Here is a 13,985-nt window from a genome sequence, read left to right on the forward strand (position 1 = left end):
AATTACATTTGGTATTTGGTTTTGGTTTGTTGCAGAGGTTTGTTTGGAGGTGAGGAAAGGTAAGAAGATGTTTCCTCTTTCTTTGTGAAAAAAGTTTCTGCACATAAATGATGGAAGGAAGGAAAGAACAAAGGATACACATGTTATTGAGTCCAAGCTCATACTGCCTGCTGCAAAACAGGCCAATAAATTGAGGATGAGTTGTTGGGGGCAAGGAATAGTGACTTTATTTGGAAAGCCAGCAGACCGAGAGGATGGTGGACTAGTGTCCCAAAGAACCACCTTGCCCGAGTTAGAATTCAGGTTTCTTTTATACTAAAAAAGGAGGGAGTAAAGTCAGACATTTCCTGGTTCCAGTCAGCTTCCAGAGGGGGTGTTTTAATTTCTCCCTTCCTGCCGTCATTCACAGGTGGGCCTGGTCAGGATGTTTCCTGTGAGCTAAACAGAGGTATTTTAGCTTAACGCTCATTATCTGGGGAGCAGGGTTCCCAGAGATGGGCCATTATGTAGAATTTAAGCTTAAAGGCAACATCCCTTTAGTGATTAACTTGTAGCAAAAGCAATAGAATACGAAGGTTAATGTAAAAGAAATGGATCCAATATGGAGTCAGATTTGTTCTCCCCTATTACACACACACAAATACAAACTCTTTGCCGTTTCTTTTGGGCTAATATAAAGTCCAGGTCATTACTTTGCCTTTTTTTTTTTTTTTTTTTTTGGCCGTGCTGTGCGACATGCAGGATCTTAGTTCCCCAACCAGGTATTGAGCCTGCGCCTTGTGCATTGAAAGTGCTGAGTCTTAGCCACTGGACCACCAGGGAAGTCCATATTTTGCCATTTCTTGAGCTAACTTTAGAAACCTCTCTTAACCCCCATCCATTAAACTATTGATGTCGCTGAAAGAAAAAAGAAAAAGAAAAAGAAATCTCTCTTAAGCATTGTTAACATTTATTATAGGTAAATTTTGGAGTATGGCTTAACAGAAAACAAAAGCATTATGTGGTGTGAAACTGAAAATATTCTATTCTAGAATTTCTAGTATTTGTGGTTCTATATTCATTACTGTGGCATTCTACTAGATTTTCCTTCTTCAAATTAATGACTTGTCCTAGAAGGAGAGGTAAAAAACAGGATAAAACATCTTCAATGAGATGTTAACAGTTGAACAGTAAGTTTGTACAGCTTTATGTACATTTTAAAAAATTCATAAGCATGCACATTTAAAAAAATTTACTAGCTTGCAGAAACGTTTATTTGTGAATGTTCTCTGCTACACAACTACTCTGATAGCTTATGGGTAAGTTTCCTGTAAACCTAACCAAAACAGGTCAGAAAAAAGACCATCACTGGAAAGGACTGATGACACACTTTAGTGTAAGACAGTATTTCTCAATGTTTTTCTTCATTATCACTCACCTAAGGGGAAAAAATTAAACATCGTTTAAATTCTATGTAAAGGGAGAAATAAGTAGCAAAGAATAAGATTTTGTCAGTTGGGGTTGAGTTTCAGAGGGCCACAAATTATCGTAATGTCTATTTTTCTTTTTTTTGCCCTTCAAGAACCAATTTTCACTCCCTTGGGGGCAATACTACCTTAGCCCTTTGAGAATGCATGGGATAAATAAAGCAAGGCAAAAAAAAAAAAAAGGCAAGGGGAGGAGGAGTGGGGGTTGGATGTAGGCCCTTACCCACCAGCCCCATATATTCTATGTATAAGCTGATGTATGTGATGAGCAGGGTTTTCGCGGAGTGGTGCTATTGACATTTGGGGCTGGATAATTCTTTGTCGCGGGCAGTGCGGGGTGGGGGGGGGGGGAGTTGTGCTGTGCATTATAGGATGTTTAGCAGCATCCCTGGCTTCTACCCTCTTGAGATGCCAGTAGCCAACCCCCAACTCCCAGGTGTGACAAAAATATCTGTAGTCATTGCCAAATGTCCCCTGGGGGGGACAAAATTACCCCCATTGAGAACCACTAGCATAGAGTGATTCACAAAGTGGCCACAGTGAGGAGAAGCGTGTGGAGGTGTGGGGTGGGAGACAGAATAGTGACACACACAGACAGCAGCGCAATACTGTGTGAGCATCCTACTGCTGCTGTAACCAGTGACCACAAACTTGGCGCTTAACAAAAGACACACTGACTATCTTACAGTTCTGTAGGTCTGAAGTCTAACAGGCTCTCCATGAATTAAAAGCAAGGTGTCAATCCATATATACATTATTGATACTATGTATAAAATAGATAACTAATGAGAACCTACTGTATAGCACAGGGAGCTCTACTCAATGCAATGTGGTGACCTACGTGGGAAGGAAATCTAAAAGAGAGGGGATGTATGTATATGTATAGCTGATTCATTTTGTTGTACAGTAGAAACTAACACAACATTGTGAAGCAACTGTACTCCAATAAAAAATTTAAAAATAAAATAAAATCAAGGTGTCAGCAGGGCTGCATTCCTTTCCGGGGCCTCTGGGGGAATCTGTTTTCTGGCCTCTCCCAGCTTCTAGAGGCTGCCCACAGTCCTTGGAGTGTGCTCCCCGTCCATCTTCAGAGCCAACAATGTCAGGCCAAGTCCTTCTCACCTTGCCATCTCTCTGACACTCATGCTCGTCCGCCTCCCTCTTGTATTGAAAGGACCCTTGTGATCATACTGGGCCCACCCAGGTAATCTCCCCATCACAAGGGCAGCTGATGAGCAACATTATTCCATCTGCAACCTTAATCCCCCTTTGCTTTGTAACTTAACATACTCACAGGGTATTGGGGCAGGACATTTTTGGGAGGGGGCATGATTCTGCCCACCACAAATAAGTGTGGAATGATCCTATGAACAGTGATGTTACTGACTCCCAAAGTAGAAGAAACACCCCTTTATGGAGGAAGGAGTAAAAGTGAAACACACGCTAGTTCCTGCTCTTCCCAGTGAGAGGCCCCTGTTATCCTCTCTGCCCCTTTCTTTATAAAACAACAGAAGTTAGTTTTCGGCGGGCGATAATAGGTAGTTCTCATGTGGATTGTTTCATTAAGGTTGTACACTTCAGCTCATGAAATCTCAGGTTAAGACAGGGACCTCCAGACAGAAGAGTGGATAAAGAAGATGTGGTATATATATATATACAATGGACTATTACTCAGCCATAAAACAGAACAAAATAATGCTATTGGCAGCAACATGGATGGACCTAGAGATTATCATACTAATAAGCCAGAAAGAGAAAGACAAATACCTAGGGCTTCTCTGGTGGCACAGTGGTTAAGAATCCGCCTGCCAACGCAGCAGACAGGGGTTGGATCCCTGACCTGGGAAGATCCCACATGCTGTGGAGCAACTAAGCCCGTGTGCCACAACTACTGAGCCCACGTGCCACAGCTACTGAAGCCCGTGCACCTAGAGCCTGTGCTCTGCAACAAGAGAAGCCACCACAATGAGAAGCCTACTCACCACAACGAAGAGCAGCCCCCACTCGCCACAACTAGAGAAAGCCAGTGTGCAGCAACGAAGACCCAACACAGCCAATAAATAAATAAATAAATTTATATATAAAAAAGAGACAAATACCATATGATATCACTTATATGCAGAATCTAAAAAAAATAATACAAATGAACTTATTTACAAAACAGAAATAGAGTCACAGATGTAGAAAACAAACCTATGGTTACCAAAGGGGAAAGGAGGGGAGGGATAAATTGGGAGATTGGGATTGACACATACACACTCCTATATATAAAATAGATAACTAATAAGGACCTACTGTACAGCACAGGGAACTCTACCCAATACTCTATAATGACATGTATGGGAAAAGAATCCAAAAAAAAGTGGATACATGTATATGTATAACTGAGTCAAGAGGGAAGACAGCAGAAGTAAGAAGAACTACAATTCTGTGGCCTGTGGAAAGAAAATCACATTCACAGAAAAATAGACAAAATGAAAAGGCAGAGAACTTTGCACCAGATGAAGGAACAAGATAAAACCCCAGAAAAACAAGTAAATGAAGTGGAGATAGGCAACCTTCCAGAAAAAGAATTCAGAATAATGATGGTGAAGATGATCCTGGACCTTGGAAACAGAATGGAAGCAAAGATCGAGAAGATGCAAGAAATGTTTAACGAAACCTAGAAGAATTAAAGAACAAACACCTAGAAGAATTAAAGAACAAACAAACAGAGATGAACAATACAATAACTGAAATGAAAAATACACTAGAAGGAATCAATAGCAGAATAACTGAGGCAGAAGAACGGATAAGTGACCTGGAAGACAGAATGGTGGAATTCACTGCCGCACAACAGAATAAAGAAAAAAGAATGAAAAGAAATGAAGACAGTGTAAGGGACCCCTGGGACAACATTAAATGCAACAACATTCGTATTATAGGGGTCCCAGAAGGAGACGAGAGAGAGAAAGGACCTGAGAAAATATTTGAAGAGATTATAGTTGAAAACTTCCCTAACATGGGAAAGGAAATGGCCACCCAAGTCCAGGAAGCGCAGAGAGTCCCATACAGGATAAACCCAAGGAGAAACACGCTGAGACACATAGTAATCAAATTGGCAAAAATTAAAGACAAAGAAAAATTATTGAAAGCAGCAAGGGAAAAATGACAAATAACATACAAGGGAACTCCCATAAGGTTAACAGCTGATTTCTCAGCAGAAACTCTACAAGCCAGAAGGGAGTGGCACGATATATTTAAAGAGATGAAAGGAAAGAACCTACAACCAAGATTACTCTACCTGGTAAGGATCTCATTCAGATTCGACAAGGAAATCAAAAGCTTCAAAGACAAGCAAAAGCTAAGAGAATTCAGCACCACCAAACCAGCTCTACAACAAATGGTAAAGGAACTTCTCTAAGTGGGAAACACAAGAGAGGAAAAGGACCTACAAAAACAAACCCATAACAGTTAAGAAAATGGTAATAGGAACATACATATCGATAATTACCTTAAACATGAATGGATTAAATGCTCTAACCAAAAGACACAGGCTCACTGAATGGATACAAAAACAAGACCCATTTATATGATGTCTACAAGAGACCCACTTCAGACCTAAGGACACATACAGACTGAAAGTGAGGGGATGGAAAAAGATATTCCATGCAAATGGAAATCAAAAGAAAGCTGGAGTAGCAATACTCACATCAGATAAAATAGACTTTAAAATAAAGAATGTTACAAGAGACAAGGAAAGACACTACATAATGATCAAGGGATCAAACCAAGAAGAAGATATAACAATTATAAATATATATGCACCCAGCATAGGAGCACCTCAATATATCAGGAAACTGCTAACAGCTATAAAAGAGGAAATCAACAGTAACACAATAATAGTGGGCGACTTTAACACCTCACTTACACCAATGGACAGATCATCCAGACAGAAAATTAATAAGGAAACACAAGCTTTAAATAACACAGTAGACCAGGTAGATTTAATTGATATTTATAGGACATTCCATCCAAAAGCAGCAGATTACACTTTCTTCTCAAGTGCACACGCAACATTCTCCAGGATAGATCACATCTTGGGTCACAAATCAAGCCTCGGTAAATTTAAGAAAATTGAAATCATATCAAGCATCTTTTCCGACCACAACGCTATGAGATTAGATATCAATTACAGGGGGGAAAAAACGTCAAAAACACAAACACATGGAGGCTAAACAATACGTTATTAACCAAGAGATCACTGAAGAAATCAAAGAGGAAATGAAAAAATACCTAGAGACAAATTACAATGAAAACACAACCATCCAAAACCTATGGGATGCAGCAAAAGCAGTTCTAAGAGGGAAGTTTATAGCAATACAAGCCTACCTCAAGAAACAAGAAAAATCTCAAATAAACAATCTAACCTTACACCTAAAGGAACTAGAAAAAAAAGAACAAACAAAACCCAAAGTTAGTAGAAGGAAAGAAATCATAAAGACCAGAGCAGAAATAAATGAAATAGAAACAAAGAAAACAATAGCAAAGATCAATAAAACTAAAAGCTGGTTCTTTGAGAAATAAACAAAATTGATAAACCTTTAGCCAGACTCATCAAGAAAAAGAGGGAGAGGACTCAAATCAATAAAATTAGAAATGAAAAAGGAGAAGTTACAATGGACACTGTAGAAATACAAAGCATCCTAAGAGACTACTACAAGCAACTCTATGCCAATAACATGGACAACCTGGAAGAAATGGACAAATTCGTAGAAAGGCATAACCTTCCAAGACTGAACCAGGAAGAAATGGAAAATATGAACAGACCAATCACAAGTAACGAAATTGAAACTGTGATTAAAAATCTTCCAACAAACAAAAGTCCAGGACCAGATGGCTTCACAGATGAATTCTATCAAACATTTAGAGAAGAGCTAACACCCATCCTTCTCAAACTCTTCCAAAAAATTGCAGAGGGAGGAACAGTCCCAGACTCATTCTATGAGGCCACCATCACCCTGATACCAAAACCAGACAAAGATACTACAAAAAAAGAAAATTACAGACCAATATCACTGATGAATATAGATGCAAATATCCTCAACAAAATACTAGCAAACAGAATCCAACAACACATTAAAAGGATCATACACCGTGATCAAGTGGGATTTATCCCAGGGATGCAAGGATTCTTCAATATATGCAAATCAATCAATGTGATACACCATATTAACAAATTTAAGAATAAAAACCATATGCTCATCTCAACAGATGCAGAAAAAGCTTTTGACAAAATTCAACACCCGTTTATGATAAAAACTCCTGAAAGTGGGCATAGAGGGAACCTACCTCAACATAATAAAGGCCATATACAATAAACCCACAGCAAACATCATTCTCAATGGTGAAAAACTGAAAGCATTTCCTCTAAGATCAGGAACAAGACAAGAATGTCCACTCTCATCACTATAATTCAACATAGTTTTGGAAGTCCTAGCCATGGCAATCAGAGAAGAAAAAAAATAAAAGAATACAAACTGGAAAAGAAGAAGTAAAACTGTCAGTGTTTGCAGATTGCATGATACTATGCATAGAGAATCCTAAAGATGCCACCAGAAAACTACTAGAGGTAATCAATGAATTTGGTAAAGTTGCAGGATACAAAATTAATGCACAGAAATCTATTGCATTCCTATACACTAAAAACAAAAGATCAGAAAGAGAAGTTAAGGAAACAATCCCATTCACCATTGCAACAAAAAGAATAAAATACCTAGAAATAAACCTACCTAAGGAGGCAAAAGACCTGTACTCAGAAAACTATAAGACACTGATGAAAGAAATCAAAGATGACACAAACAGATGGAGAGATATACCATGTTCTTGGATTGGAAAAATCAATATTGTGAAAATGACTATACCACCCAAAGCAATCTACAGATTCAATGCGACCCCTATCAAATTACCAATGGCATTTTTTACAGGACTAGAACAAAAAAAAATCTTAAAATTTGTATGGAGACACAAAAGACCCTGAATAGCCAAAGCAATCTTGAGAAAGAAAAACGGAGCTGCAGGAATCAGACTCCCTGACTTCTGACTATACTACAAAGCTACAGTCATCAAGACAATATGGTACCAGCACAAAAACAGAACTATAGATCAATGGAACAGGATAGAAAACCCAGAGATAAACCCACGCACCTGTGGTCAACTAATCTATGACAAAGGAGGCAAGAATATACAATGGAGAAAAGACAGCCTCTTCAGTAAGTGGTGCTGGGAAAACTGGACAGCTCAATGTAAAAGAATGAAATTAGAACACTCCCTAACACCATACACAAAACTAAACTCAAAATGGATTAGAGACCTAAATGTAAGACTGGATACTATAAAACTCTTAGAGGAAAACATAGGAAGAACACTCTTTCACATAAATCACAGCAAGATCTTTTTTGATCCACCTCCTAGAGTCATGGAAATAAAAACAAAAATAAATAAATGGGACCTAATGAAACGTAAAAGCTTTTGCAAAGCAAAGGAAACTACAAACAAGACAAAAAGACAACCCTCAGAATGGGAGAAAATATTTGCAAATAAATCAACAGACAAAGGATTCATCTCCAAAATATATAAACAGCTCATGCAGCTCAATATGAAAAAACAAACAACTCAATCAGAAAATGGGCAGAAGACCTAAATAGACATTTCTCCAAAGAAGAAATACAGATGGCCAAGAGGCACATGAAAAGTTGCTCCACATCACTAATTATTAGAGAAATGCAAATCAAAACTACAATGGGGTATCACCTCACACCAGTCAGAATGGCCATCATCAAAAAGACTACAAAGAATAAATGCTGGAGAGGGTGTGGAGAAAAGGGAACCCTCTTGCACTGTTGGTGGGAATGTAAATTGATACAGCCACTATGGAGAACAGTATGGAGGTTCCTTAAAAAACGAAATATAGAATTACCATATGATACAGCAATCCCACTCCTGGGCATATACCCTAAGAAAACCATAATTCAAAAAGACACATGCACCCCAATGTTCATTGCAGCACTATTTACTATAGCCAGGACATGGAAGCAACGTAAATGCCCATAGACAGATGAATGGATAAAGAAGATATGGTACATATCTACAATGGAATATTACTCAGCCGTAAAAAGGAACGAAATTGGGTCATTTGTAGAGATGTGGATGGATCTAGAGACTGTCATACAGAGTGAAGTAAGTCAGCAAGAGAAAGACAAATATTGTATGTTAACGCATATATGTGGAACCTAGAAAAATGGTACAGATGAACGGTTTGCAATGCAGAAATATAGAACAGATGTAGAGAACAAACGTATGGACACCAAGGGGGGAAAGTGGCAGGGGGGGATGGTGGTGCGATGAATTGGGAGATTGGGATTGACATGTATACACTAATAATATAAAATAGATAACTAATAAGAACCTGCTGTATATAAAATAAATAAAATTCAAAAAAAAAAACAAGCAAGCAATAACTGAGTCACTGATGTACACCTGAAACTAAGACAACATTGTAAAAAACTGTACTCCAAAAAAAAAACAAAAAAGACTGGGACCTCCTCCAGGTATCATTTATCTATAGTATAGTATGGAAATGGCTGGAATTTCATTCTTTGATTTCTTTATTTATTGAATACCCTTTTTTGAGCCCAATTTGATAGGCATTCTCATAATAGCTATTATTGGAAGGCTGCCTGCTGTGACTAACTCAAAACATCCCTCAGAAACTCTGCCAGACCTATAATCACTTCTGACACTTCCATTTAGTTGTGAGGTTTGGGGTCCATAAACACCTCACATTACAAAGAGAATTGAGGGCTCTAAGCCAAGCTGATTTCTAACCATCTGTAGTCAAAACTGGCTTTGGGGTGATATAACTTACAGAGGTTCTTACCTATCTCTCCCCTCAAAATTAACTTCTCCATTCACAAAAACTTCAAAAACCAGTGGCAGGCCCCGCTGACTAATAATAAACATCACAGTGTCATGCGAAGACTAGAAAGAAAACACCCTGTCTCTGTGCATTTCCCAGTAGGAGGAAAAATGAGACAGTCTTTGGGGCCAGGAACGAATAGCCACTGTGTTACTTTTTTCTTTTTTTTAAATTAAATTAAATTAAAATTTTTAATTTAAGTATAGTTGATTTACAATGTTGTGTTAGTTTCAGGCGTACAGCAAAGTGATCCAGTTATACATATACGTATATCAACTTTTTAGATTCTTTTCCCATATAGGCTGTTACAGAGTATTGAGTTCCCTGTGCTATACAGTAGGTTCTTATTAGTTATCTATTTTATATGTAGTAGTGTATATATGTTAATCCCAATCTCCCAGTTTATCTCTCCCCCCTCTCCCCCCTGGTAAACATAAGTTTGTTTTCTACATCTGTGACTCTGTTTCTGTTTTGTAGATAAGTTGAAAAATCTGTTTTATTATATGAGCCTAGAACTTAACTTCATTCCACATATAAACACAAACTGCTTTTTGCACAGTTTGAATATATACTGTGTTTTCTAGGAATGTAACTACCTTGTGAAGGAAGGGAAGCTTGCTGTTGGTTTTGTTTAGAACTTTACCAAGAGTTTTTAAACCATTCAGAAATCAGATCATGGAAGGCAACACTGTTTATGGTATTTGAGAGGCTGATAGAATAAACACCTGCATCAGGTTGTATTCACAGGAATTCTGCATAAAGGTATAAACACCTTCTTACTACTTTGTAATACTTTCTGATCTAGTTGTATGCAGAAATTTACATATTGCAATACATATTGTTTTATTATAGATTACTTTTATTTTTCCTTCATATTACAGTTTGGGCATTATGTTGATTTTTCTGAAATTATATTTGTAGATTAGCTATGATATATAAATTTCATATGATGGTAGTCAAGAGGGCATTATAAATTCCTATTATAACAAGAGGGTGTTGGGTCCTTTTGACACAAAAACAGGGTTGAAAATGGCTAGTGTAGAAGTCTTATAGCCCTTTTGTTCTCTAAAATTATTTTTTTGTTTCTTATTTTTTACTCTGAGACTTAAAGTCACTGGAGAGTTTTGAGCAAAAGAGTGCCTGATGTGGTTAGTTTCAGAAACGTCACTCCTGCTGCTCTGTGGAGAACAGATGCAGGGGAACACCAACCCTAGTTTAGAGGGTTTATCAGCACCCTCCTCCTGTACTGCTCGGAACTGGATGCCTTCATCTTTGTCCCCATAGCCCAGCGAGAATGTCGGAGTGTCACTAAGCCGCTCTGCGTCTCCGCTACCCCTTCCAGAAGCAGCTCTGAATGCTACCCACTCTCTGGATTCCCTGTGTTGTTCTGGATCTGAGCTCTGTGATTCTCCATTGCTTGTTAGCTCATATATATACATATATATATAAAGCTTGTACCTATGTGTGTATATATATATTTATTTTATGTACTTATATTTACTTTACATACTTATGTGTGTATGGAGAGAAAAAGAGAGAGAGAGAGAGAGAGAGAATGTTATATATATGTAAAATGTATTCTACCTTTCTAGTTGTCCTTGGAGAGAGAGTTGTCCAGATTACCTATTCCACCAATTATTCATTCCACCATTATAAAAGGTGGAAATTCTATAATTTTTTTTAATTAAAAAAAGAGAAACTGGAAGAAAAGAAACCAAAATAACATGTCTCTCTCCGAACAGTGGAATTCAGGTAATTTTATATTTTCTGTATTTTTCAAGTTTTCTGTAATTAAGAAAAAAATTCTTGCTTGTTAGCATTATGTTTAAGAAGTCTGAGAGACCCACACATTGTAAGCATATTTAAAAATAGAAGGCTTCCCTGGTGGCAAAGTGGTTAAGAATCCGCCTGCCAATGCAGGGGACACGGGTTTGAGCCCTGGTCCAGGAAGATCCCACATGCCGCGGAGCAACTAAGCCCGAGCGCCACAACTACCGAGCCTGTGCTCTAGAGCCCGTGACCCACAACTACTGAGCCCACGTGCCACAACTACTGAAGCCCGCGCGCCTAGAGCCCATGCTCCGCAACAAGAGAAGTCACCGCAATGAGAAGCCTGTGAACCGCAACGAAGAGTAGCCCCCGCTCGCCCCAACTAGAGAAAGCCCGCATGCAGCAACGAAGACACAACGCAGCCAAAAATTAAAAAAGCAATTTAAAAAGTGAAGTTGATATTATAAAAAAAAATTATCAAAAAAATTTTTTAAAAAGTGATTTAGGATAAGCTTGTTAGGAATGTTCTCATTCATTTTAAGATATGTGAGAGCTTTGTGAATATCCTTGGCCTGGAAATTACAATATTTAGTTGACTATTAGAAAATCATTGTATGGATAACAACAAGGTCCTACTGTATAGCACAGGGAACTATATTCAATATCCTGTAATAAACCATAATGGAAAAAGAATATGAAAAAGAATATATATGTATAACTGAATCACTTTGCTGTGCACCTGAAACTAACACAACGTTGTAAATCAACTATACTTCAATTAAAAAAATAATAAATAAAATAGAAAATCATTGTCAATAGGAAAGACTACATGTAATTAAATAGTTATTCCTCCACTAGAGGTACCAATGTATTTTGAAACACCACACTGCAACATTTACCTGAAACTGGTTACATTTTAAGAACCGTTCCCAAACATCCAAGGCTAGCTAATTCATGCAAAACTGTTCGCTGATTTTATTATACTTGAAACGTTGGCCAAAGAAATTGTTGATAATGACAGTGGTCTCGTGAAAAAACAAACAAAAAAAACCAGCCAGAGACAGGATAATGAAATCTCTGTGCTTTTGTGAGACAGACGTTGTGGGTACTCAGTCAGACCCCGCTGGATCCTGTTACTGCTTCTAGCTGCGCTTCTCAGCTTCTGGGCGCCGGTAACTCTCACAGGAGGCCGCCCTGGAGCTACAGGGGCCACTTTGCCTACTGGTTTACTCTCCCCCTGGGCAGCCCCAGCCCATGGCCAGTGCAGGAAAAGTGTGAAAGCCCAGCTTCCTTGCCATGAGCTGAGACAAACTCCGAGGCAGAACTTCCACTGCAGTGTTCCCGGTGGGGTCAGGCAGAAACCGCTCCCTGTAAGATTGAAATCACCCTGGGACTTGGCTTCTCTTTCCCTGTCGACTTCCCCTGAGAGCACTTCTGTGATAAACCACTGGCACAGGAATCCCTGATTTGGAATCCGTTTCTATCTCAAATTTCAACTTCTTTAGGGAAAAATATTAGTATAAAAATTTTTTTCTGATCCTGTCAAGGATGCAGCAGGATTTATTTTTATCTACAAGTCAGTTATGACATACATTGGAGTTAAAGACACTTTACATATTTAGCAACTTAATGTTAGTTCACTGAGGAACTATGAGGGACTGCAGGGTTTGTGAGAACTAACAGTATTCAGGTAAGTACATTTTATATCCGTGATATATAAACTGACAATCTAGATCTATGGTCTGCAGAAAAAGGGCTATTCCTGGAAGATCAAATTATCGATTAAGTGGTGGCTTGGAGAAATGCAGGATTCTGAAGGTCATTGGCTCCGAAGAGGAATTTCACTCAAGCCGTCACGACCGAATAGACCCCTTTGTTCCTCTACAGAAGTATTTATGTCTACAAAGTCTGATCTAGACATCCAGGCTCTTGGGGTACTCTTTCTCCCCAGGTGGAACTGGAAAAATACTGACAAACCCTGGGTGTACTGTTTGACCTACTTTAAAGATGACAGAATTTACACTTAAAGGCTTGAAGCCACTCCCCGAGACAGTTTGTTCAGGAAATGGGAGTGCAAGGGTCTGAACTCAAGCAACCTCTCTCCAGCACCCTTGCCCTTAACTGCTGCCCCAAATGCACAGCATTGTCTCTTGTGTTTATTGTGAGAGGGACAGGCCCAAGACAGACTAAGGAGCTTGCCTAAGGCATCAGAGTGGGTCCCCAAAAGTATTCCTTATCTTGTAAAACTAGACTCTCTGGTCGGCTGTCTGCCTAGTTCTTTCCTTCCTGTTACCCTCTAGATTCAATAAAATCCTCTTTAAATAATTTCTCCTGGTCCCAGCTACACTGCAGAGTATTAAGGGGAGGTCATGGTGGTGACCACTAAGAGCCCTAGAAAGTCAAAGGAGTCTTGACTAATCCAGGTACCCAACCCCACTTAAAGCCTGTTCCAAATCTACCAGACCTTGAGATGAACGTCTATTTTATTCAAGAAGGCAGTGGCTTTTCTAACACCTGGTGACATTCATGAAGAGTCACGTGACGAGGAGCACCATTGTGAAACAGAATGCTGTTGGTCAAAGCATTTTCAGAACGTCAGACGTGTTTTACAAATCACATAAAAATAATCCATGATACTGTGGCATAATTAGACATATTAATTTCTACTGTTACATTGTTCCATCAGGAAAGCTTTTCAGTTGGCAGCTAACAGCTTTCGTGGTGGTTTCTATCTTTGGGGTTGGCCCCTCTTGGTCTTGTCCTCAGCTTTGTTCTTGATCTGACTCTGGGGG

The 13,985-nt window shown here is 38.8% G+C and overlaps 1 protein-coding gene across 2 annotated transcripts in view; it reads left to right on the plus strand.

Annotated features, from left to right (window-relative positions):
• The window catches only part of NKIRAS1 (NFKB inhibitor interacting Ras like 1), a gene marked incomplete at its 5' end in the record, with an annotated part of 62,051 nt that overhangs the window by 15,870 nt on the left and 32,196 nt on the right, over nucleotides 1–13,985 (plus strand). The window lies entirely within an intron of this gene.

This window comes from Balaenoptera physalus, assembly GCF_965194825.1.
Source record: "Balaenoptera physalus genome assembly, chromosome: 4".
Classification (NCBI taxonomy): domain Eukaryota; kingdom Metazoa; phylum Chordata; class Mammalia; order Artiodactyla; family Balaenopteridae; genus Balaenoptera; species Balaenoptera physalus.